A 10518-nucleotide genomic window follows, 5' to 3' on the forward strand; every position below is an offset into this window, starting at 1 on the left:
TTGTGTTCGATGTTGAACAGAAAACTTTATCGGTGTAGGGACCTGACCCCTTCAAAAGGTGTCACCTAACTGAAATGATAATATATATTAAATTAGTTGTGCTCAAAAGAAGCAATAGATTAACCATACAATAGCAACAAGTACATATCTTGTTTGGTACATAAGTCGGCCTTGAGGAAACTATCATACCTTCTCGGTTGGTATTTATTGAATCAAAAGCACGTAAATTTTAAAAATTGAAGTTGGTGACACTATTCAATGAAGGAATTGTTATTGAAGATCGTAACCAAGAAACTGAAAAAGATTCACCAGCACAGCGCTATTTTCTAATAATAAGTCTTTATTTATAGACAATGTCGTAGAGAGATAGAGAGAGAGAGAGAAACAGATAGAGAGAGAGAGTTTCACAAAATAGGATGAAAGTGATAAAAGGCATCTACGGGTAGTTTCTCTACTGTAAGTCATAGTTTCGTATACAGACACAAAAATTGTATGCGGTTTGAATGTCTCTCTGCAATTACCTTATAGGAGGCTGGGAGTATAAGTTGGTGTTCATTAATTTACACAAACTTTGTCGACGTTACATTAAGTCTTTAAAGTTTAAAATAATGTAACTTATCTGCTATCAAAAAATGATCTTGGTTCGTTTATGGGAATTTACATGCAAAAATTTTGATACCACGGACTTTGATTCGATGTATCTAGTTTCGTGGTATGACTTTTGTATGGTAGCGATTGTAGCACGAATAAGATTTTTTTAAATCCACACAAAATCACGAACCGCGATCGGCATAGCTGGAAACTGCATCATTAATAAAATATAATTTACTTTTAATAATTAAATCTAATTCATGAAATTATTGATTTAATCGTTAATTAATGAAACATACTTCAAGTTGACACTTAGTCTAAGTCATCCTATCAACACTTTCCACGTTATCAATGCTCAAGCTCAAAATTTTGTGCAATAGCACGAACCTTACAATTATGAAAAAATATGAATTATCACATTTTTGTTTTATGTTGGATCTGATATTACTAGTCCCACGGATTCTGACAGCTGTTATATTGAATGCAATTTTTGAATTTTTTCCCAGTCGAAATTTTTGTCGCACATGTATATCGACCAGTTTACTGGGATAAAAACGAAAAAACCGTTCAATATCAAGACTGTCAAATTTGTGGATCTAGAAATTATGTAGAATCTGTTGAAAACGAAAATGTGATAATTCGTTAATTTTGTTAAGTGTAGTAAAAAAATCGCTGATTTCTAGTGAGCTGGTAGAATTAATATAAGATTATCGATTGATTTTATCATATGAGCGAAAACAAGACAACATCAGTTGCACTTATGGCAATAACTTCCATTTATCCACCTAGACAGCCGATTTATCCGTCTAGATAAATAACGGTGACGTCAGAACATGGCGCGAGTATGCTAAAATATGTTTTTATGCAACTCGAGATCATAATGTTCGAAAACTGCGAACTTTAGATCCCTCTGTTGCATAAAACGTTGTATGAATCTCTGTGCGAAGTACTTGATTAGGCTCACGATGTGAATTACACATCTAGAGCCTAATAAATTACTTCGCGCACTCGATGTCATAAATAACTATTTCTTAACATGGAAATGGATATTTCGCACAATAGACGCGGAAATTGTAAACCCAATGCGAAGTCGAGGATTTTGTTGCAGTTGCATGTGTAATCATTTGGAAAAGCGAGAAGCAAAGCTTATCCGATAAGAAAGAGAAAAAAATGAGTTTGATCATCAATGGAATTTTGTGTTACAAGGTTGATGTTTATTACAAATCGACGGGGAAAAAATATCCAATTGCAAACGCACGTGTATTATACGTATACAACACATTTTGTTAGAATTTGTGACCCTTTTACTCCTCTGCTGTCATAAACAAAGTAAAATTAAATTATTCATCGTCTCGCTACCATTGTATTTACATTATTTAACCGCGTGATCTTGAACCAAATTGTACTTTCATTGGTTTAATTAACGTTTATACTTACAACAAACAAAATAACCCAAATTTAGTCCAAAATCATTAATTCGACAATTCATCGACAATCATCGTCTACGCAAATACGTACCGAAATTTCTCATTAAAACTTGTCAGTGTGCGATGGGTATCTAGTAAAAGTTAATTTCGTCCTATCACTTAAGAAATAGGCCTCAAAACAAGGGAAAACAAAACTTTGTTCAGGTAAAATAAAAAATATGTAGCAACAGCCTTGGGAAGTACATATCGCTGTAACCAATAATCAATCGGTGAAAATGATGGTCTCATATTGAAATGTCGTGTTTAGATACATATTACCTACCAACAACATTCATCGCTCTATCGCATAATTGAAAATAGAAAATTTTGCCTATTTAAGGACATTTAAGCTGTTACAGAAATTGGTTAACACGGAACATGAAAATAAATCTATCTATCTCTATAGCCCCCCAAAAAACACTCATCAACAATTGTTAACTACCGAACACACAATATACGTACAGAAAACGTTTTAATCGTGCTTTCGATTGGCTTATTTGTTGATTGCGCTGTTTCAGATGTTACCCTTTACATTCCGCTTCAATAATATTTCGTATTATAGTCAATGCTTGGACAGGATATTGAATATACCACGACTCGAGTACTTTCAATCAATTGGTGTAGGTACTTTGAATTTTATAGAGTGTGTGTTCAGTTACGGGAAAACTATTGTGGAATACAGTCGATTGCAAATAAAAACAGATTTCGTAAATCATGCGAATTGAGTGATTTTTTTGGAAAGTTTTTTTTTTAAAGAAAAAACATCCTGAGGAGTCATTAAACTTTCTTTGAAACAAAATAATTTTTTTTTTTAATTTAAAAACCAAGAATAAAATTTAAATGATTAAATCTACGTACGTCGCGTCGGCCCATTTTGGACAAAAATCTTTTTAAAGAACTTAGCTGAACTCATTTGAAAAAGCAAGTTTGCAAACATTCGGGAGTATCAAAAAAAAAAAGTTCCATTTTGGTAACCTAAAAAAAGTTGTGTTTTAAATTAAATAAAAAAGCTAAGAAAAAACCACAAGTCCATCGATTCTTGAAAAAAAAAGGTTTTCAACTTAGCTTAGCATCCGAGTATCACGCTGTAAACTTTGCTTAATTTGCCGCAATTACCGTCAGCATTTAACGGAGCTGATAAATTTAACTCTATTGTAAAATTCGGTTAAATTTATCGATCGGTAATTTATTGTAGCTTCGACATTGTTGTTCGATCAGATAAATTTAATGCTTGATTTCCTCTTGACAAAAAGTCCTCCGTGTGAGATACAAAATTGAATTTCTAACGGCTCTCTCACGGAGTACATTGAGCGGAAACCATACTTAACTGACAGTTGGTAAATTTAGCAGCGCTTACAGATATTGAGTTTATGTGAAGTGAATTCTACGACACTATATGACTAAGATCACCCCCATTTGAGGTCAAGTAGTAATCCTTTAGAAAGCGTAATCTTACCAAAATCATTAAATCTAATACTTCATTTGTGTAAAATATATCTAAAATCTCATTTTTATCGTGAATTGAGTTACAAACAATTTTTTTTTTTATTTTTTATCGATGGAGAACCTAATTATAAGACACTTTGTCTCGTATCATATGCCAAAAAAAGTTAAAACTTTTTTTATAAATCATTTTGAAAGTCACTAAAAACACGAAAATTCGAATAGAAATACAGTATGTCATCAAAAATTTTTGTATTTCGATTCGAATTTTCGTGTTTTCAGTGACTTTCAAAATGATTTATAAAAAAAGTTTTAACTTTTTTTGGCATATGATACGAGACAAAGTGTCTTATAATTAGGTTCTCCATCGATAAAAAATAAAAAAAAAATTGTTTGTAACTCAATTCGCTCTGTATAAAAGAACACTTTCTTTGAAGACTAAGGACCGAAAGTTGATGTCGATGTGTAATCACGGTCCCCCTGAACCAAAATAAAGTTTTGATGAAGATGCACCCAAAAATTGATTGCTGTTCTCAATAGAGGGACCCTAGGGGAGTTCAAAACGATGGTCCGTTAAGCTGGACCAGATGCTACCCCAACCCCATACAACTAAGAAAAAAAATATATAGGTCCCTAGGGTCCCTCTATTTAGAACAGCAATCAATTTTTGGGTGCATTTTCGGTAAAACTTTATTTTGGTTCAGGGGGGGTGTGAATAGTAAACAGTAGCTCTGTGCTTGAATAAGACTATGTGTAAAATAAAGACATGTCTTCATTTTTCGGTTTTGTAACATGAACAATCGATTCTTGATAAGTGTTGCCAAAATAGTATATTTCAACGTAGCCCAATGCACACCAGGTGCACACCAATAAAATCTAAATTGTAGTCTGCTCTTCTCGACTTATAGTGGTGCTAGTGTAGTGGATGCCCGAAGTTGGCGTCTCTGAACAATGAGTTCATATCCGTTGTACCCGTTTCTTCAATGAGATTTTACAGAAAATAAGTTTCCTGTCAATGTCAATGGTCTCTTGTTTGCCATCGTAAAAAAGGAAGAAACAATTTTTTAGTGCTAATGTTAAGTCGAATAAACCTTTTAAAAATGATTGGAAAAATTTAACTTTATAGCCAACAACGACAACGACTCGAAGACACAAAACGAGCTCAGGTTTGTGTTTTGAAACAAATTGAGTGTTAACAAGAACTGATGAAGCACAAAACAAGTTGTGCAACAAGACAAGCTGTAGATTTAGAAACTGTACTGTGAGCGTTTGTCACTTTTAGAAAATTACTTAGGTAAAGCAAAGTTCTTGTGGGAGGGCAATTTAAAAATCTGTAAAAGACAAGATTTATGGCCGAGCCCCAATTGTTAACGATCGCAAACTTCCAGCTTGAGATCGAATTTCGAAAATGTTTTGCTTCTACTCTCACATATCCATCAATGAAAAGTTGGAAAGTCCATTTTTAGGCCAGAGGACAATTCACACAATCTTATAGTCAATGGCAAAGTAGAACCAAGGTTACAACGTTTTGAGATTTAATTCCGTGAAAATTCGTCAACCTCTTTTTCAGGTGTGAAGATCATTTTTATGAAAAATGAATTTTTCCATTTCCGGACAGTCTCATTATATCCAATTATAATGGAATATGAATCGGCTGTTGCATTTTATCAAAGCCCAATGAGGGAGAAAGAGAAATTACATTGCGATACATTATATACGTACGTAAGCTGCACGTTAGTGCATTTTTTCACTTGATGCGCTCATGTGTATAAGCGCACGATTTACATATATGTGTAAAAGCTTTCGTTCTCAGAACATGAATGTTTGGTTTGTCATAGCAACTGGATGGCGACTATATAGTAGCCAACACAGTGGTCACTAGTCCCATAAAAATTCATTTCCAATGACCGGATTTAATCGGACGAAATGTGTTATATCCGATTTGAATCGGCAAAAGTCAGTGCATCAGTTTCAGTATTTAGTTTCAGTAGTTTACAAGTTTCTCATAAATTGATCAAAGTGTAGTTTATATGTTGCTTCGATTGACAAATGTACAAAAGCGCAGAAGGTCCAGATGTTACTGTAGCGATGCTTGGGGCATATTTTGTTTGACTATAAACTTGCGGAAACATCGGTCTATATATCACGGACTTAATTACGGTTTTAAAGAGTATTCCAAAAGTCGTTTCGGTAGTACAAACTAAGTGCAAAAAGCTTCGTATCAAGTTTATTTATTACGTGACTATCCGGACTGGACAAATTGGTTTTCAAACAATATTATGCAAATATGAAGAACGTCTAGATATACATTGCATGGATAGCGGTTCCGAATATATTTATTGTGCATTATTCAATGCAATAGCATAATCGATTTTGAGTTCATATTTTTCTTTGTCGATCATAGAACGCAAAGTTTTCGAAATTGTAAACAGTAAAATTGTAACACGAATTTCGTTGTGGTCATTTTCCTGCACAGTATACTATAATGTAGAAACCTCCCTGTTCAGTTACCTTTCATTATTGTGTGTATGCATGTGCTTGAATTCCTTTCTGTTAGCTTTTCGACTATTATTGTGATCTAATATTTGCCGGTTGTTTCATCCTATCTTACTGTTGATGCATTTTCTATCGATAAACAATTGAAATTCAGTCGGAGTAAACATCTTATGTTGGCCTCTTGAAATTCGTCGAAGTGATCATTCAACTTCGGTCTGTGAAGTCTATGATCCAATAAGGCAACAGTGACTAAATCATGAAAGACAATTCTCTGAACGAAATTAAACTACTCCGCCGACGGCAACCGTCTCATATATATTTGGTTATTTGGTACCATATTTTGGTCTATTTCCAATGTCAAATGTCACAGTTTTTATTACGTTTGTTCAATAAATTATTCAGTCGATAAAATGTCGATTATCAATTGTCATTACCTATAGATTCCCGTCAGATTTTATCGGTTCTGATAAATTTAAATGAGATAAAGCTATTCTAGCTTCTTTGCCCCTTTATCGAAGTTTAAAATTTATCAGCCTCGATAAACTGTGACGAGAATCGAACCATTAGATTACGTTGATTTGTAATATTGATTGATAATATTTTGGTGACATTCACTTAGCATTTTTTCGATTATTCCGATTTTTAATTTTATCGATTGATGAGTTTTTGTGAATATACCTCAGCTGAGGACCTATACAGAGAAAGATTTTGCATAATTAAATTTTCACCTATGACGTAAGTTATTACGGATTTAGTAATTTTCCATGCGAAGTCGAAATCGGAGTCGGAGACCTGTGTATTGTTGGGAATTTCATTTACTGAAAATGCTTAAAATTGCCGATATTTACCTCAATTTCCCGGAAATCGTTTTCGGTAAATTCAGTAAATTTCGGTAATTTTAGGTAACAATTTCAGTTAATAAAATTACATAACATTGGACCTGACAACCTAATAACAGTAATTAGATCTGGTTAAAACTGTTGGTAACATTTGTGGTTGAATTCACACAGCAATGGAAAGGACAACTAAAGACCGTGATTTGTGGTATTGTGACCATTTTGTACGTCGTTTTCTTAAAATCCTTTGATATTCACGAGAATGGCTAACTTTATTAAGAAGATTGAACATTCAGCTTCGTATTTAATATTTTAGACCGCTATTTGGTGGTAATCCAAAACGTTATACAAATTAAACCGCAAATCAAGGTCCAAAAGAATCTTGATGTGTGCTAGAATCATGGCCCTACGTTAGTGACGCACACTGAAAAATTTGCCAAAATAGTAGATTACATTGGATGCTGCGGAGGTAGTTCATTACATGATGGATCAATTTTGTGATACGAGCCGAACTCACAAGTGTGGTTTTAAGCAACAAGCTTTGGAAACGGTTATTTTGACAAGTGTAGAGTTTGCATATCCGAGCCGAAGGCGAGGTATGCAACTACACGAGTCAAAATAACCGTTTCCAAAGCGAGTTGCTTAAAACCACACGAGTGAGTTTGCGAGTTCACAAAATTGATTCCGAGTGTAATGAACTACCAAGCAGCATCCAATGTATGCTGTTTTATTGCCTATCCACTCGGAATATTGTTGTTACGAGTACATTTTCCCACCCAAGGATCTGAGAGTTCAAAACCAAAAGTGTTCCTGGAACACTGTTCCAGCAGACAACTGGACGACTCTAGAATATCAAAAGATTATTCTAAATTAATGTATAATTTCACAACATTTATGTCGCGCTATTTCATTCACTGCCAGACTAATAATAAACATAAAAAATACCGATAGCACAAAACCAACAAAAAAATCTGTTGTTGCATTGAAACGTTTATAAACGAATCTAGTCTGTTCATGAAATCGGCTCACACTTCTTCATAACATTAATCCCGAAAGCATCACTGGCAACACTACTGTTTTTGTGACATGTTGACAAACTACTTCGACTGTTTTGTTTTTGTGAAGTGCTAGATTCATATTTTGCGTAATATTTGTTGATTTTGGTGGTGTTACAATAAATTTTGCTGTGAAGTGAATATATGATAATAAAGACAAAAGTGTTGATCGTTTTTGAAAATAAGTGAAAAATGCAAAAATTAAAATTGTTTGGCCATAGATGTTCGTCGAAGTTGAAAAAATTGAAATTATGGCTATAGACAAAATGGCCGTCACTTTTATTTTTGTGTTTTTTATTTCATTTTTTTCGAAAGTTTTTAATGAATTTGCTTAGATTGGTGTGCACTTAATTCAAGTGACAAAGTTTGTGATATCAAAACTAAAATAACATCGCGAGTATTGTTTCGATTTCAGTGTTAAAGAATATTTCATGTGATACATTTTAACTGATAAGTAATGAAAATCTCCTGATATGTAATGAATTTTCATATGAATATTCCTTCACTTGTGATGTAATGAAAAAGTTCCCACATGTAACGACCGCTTTCCGCGGGTGGGAAATGTACGTGTAACAACAATATTCCGGGTGGATAGGCAATAAAAAAATTTTCTGAACGACTGTGGAACATATATACACAACTTTTTTGACTTTTACCCCTCCGCTCATACTACCCCCCACTTATTTTATTCGTCCATACGAGTTCAACGAGCTATCACACGCCTCATAAGGTTAAGATTTGGCCGAGATATTAAATTTCAAAACTTGAAAATTTGTAGAAGAAATTGATTTCCATACACATTTTTAAATAGATGAATTTTACCAACCTTTGTCCCTTTGTTACAACGAAACTTTTGAATTTACCTGTGGATTTGGCTGAAATTTTCAGGGTATGTCAAGGACGTAATTCTAAGAAACTAATTTGAAGGAATTTTCATAAAAGCTTATAATTTCGGAGCTATGAGCGTTTTAAGCTATTGAACTATAGGAACCATAACTCTGGCACTTGTTGACGCAATTTTTTTTTGTTATAATTTTCTTTCTAAAATTTTTCGGGTAAAATTTTTGTTGATCAAACTTTCGCGTACTATCCTCATCAGCTGCCATTTGTGACGCATATCTTTTTGCGTGTCGAATCTGTAAGCGTCACCTACACCGATATCAGTTCCTTTGTAAGTGGATAACAGGACTTGCGTCACACCTCCACTGTAAGTGGTTTTGGGCGATTTATATTATTATATTACATAATTAGCCCGATGTACTTTTACTCATCGTGATACGAGATATCAAATCACTTCTCGCGTGCAGTATGTTATTTTTTTGCCTATCCCCCCCGGAAAGTGAGAATAACACGTATGTTTACCCCCTACGGAAAGCATGTATATCAGGTAGGGATATTTTGAGTGTTCATTTCTTACCTAGGGAGGGAAAGTTCATTCCCTCCCTAGTGATGGAATAAATACCTGCTAACACAAATATTGTTCATAAAATCACGATGAAATAATTTGTGTTATGGTTTTTGTTGTTTTTCACTACAAATTTTGCAATTATTATTCATCTAATTGAACGTTATAGTGACAAAAGCAAAAAGAAAATCAAAATAAAACTGAAGATGGTAGTCGGCCATTTTAGCTTGTAAAATTCTTATGGCGAGCATATTGGTTAAACACAAAAAATTTGTCATTTATTTCATCACTTTATTTTCCAATATCATTCACCACTCTTGCTATTACACTAAACACTGCAAAATTTGTATTAAATATCACTAAAACAACAAAACTATTCCACAAATTACATTTGCACCGTTTCCACATTTTTTGCAAATTTTCCGAAACAATTAAACCGAATGTCAAACAGAACAGTTGTCATCAGCGTGATCACGGTGATAGCCTGATGATGTGACATTATGGGATCAAAATTGTAGCAGAAGTGTGAGTCGACTTTATCATTAAACGTTTCAAAACGCGGTTAACATTCAAATATGCAAATTGTATATTTAAAATTAAAGTGCAAGTAATTAAATGAATCTGTAATTGTGTCCTAAGGGGGTAAACATACTTGTTATGCTCACTTTCCGGGGGGGATAGGCAAAAAAATAACTTTCATTGTGTGCAGCGAAAAGTATGCATATCATTCAGGATCAATTTTGTTCATTCGCGAACTCACTTGTGTTTGTTTAAGCGCCTCGGTTTGGAAACTGTTATTTTGACACGGGTAGTTGCATACCTCGCCTTCGGCTCGGATATGCAAACTCTACCCTTGTCAAAATAACAGTTTTCAAACCTTGGCGCTTAAACACACACTCGTGAGTTCGGCTCGTATCACAAAATTGATCCCTCATGATATGCATACTTTTCGCCGCACATAATGAAATATACTATTGTTAAAAAACGTGAGGTAAAGTTAACTCTACTGTACGGATCTAAAGTTTCTGAATAAAATACGTATACTTGGCAATGGGGTTACTCGGCTACGCCTTGATCGGCTTTCATACAGGAGGTATCATTTCCATCATTTAGCCCATTGTTAGGTAATGTACTATTACTTTACGAGCGAGGTAAAAGGACATCTCTAGGGAGAGAATGGCTGTATTACCTCCATAGCAAAATATTGGGTGAAATTTTCTATTTTT

At 34.0% G+C, this 10518-nt stretch overlaps 1 protein-coding gene across 1 annotated transcript in view; it reads right to left on the reverse strand.

Annotated features, from left to right (window-relative positions):
• LOC119074105 overlaps positions 1-10518 on the reverse strand; it is a 220534-nt gene that overhangs the window by 111171 nt on the left and 98845 nt on the right. The window lies entirely within an intron of this gene.

Source organism: Bradysia coprophila, unplaced genomic scaffold (genome assembly GCF_014529535.1).
Source record: "Bradysia coprophila strain Holo2 unplaced genomic scaffold, BU_Bcop_v1 contig_138, whole genome shotgun sequence".
Lineage (NCBI taxonomy): Eukaryota > Metazoa > Arthropoda > Insecta > Diptera > Sciaridae > Bradysia > Bradysia coprophila.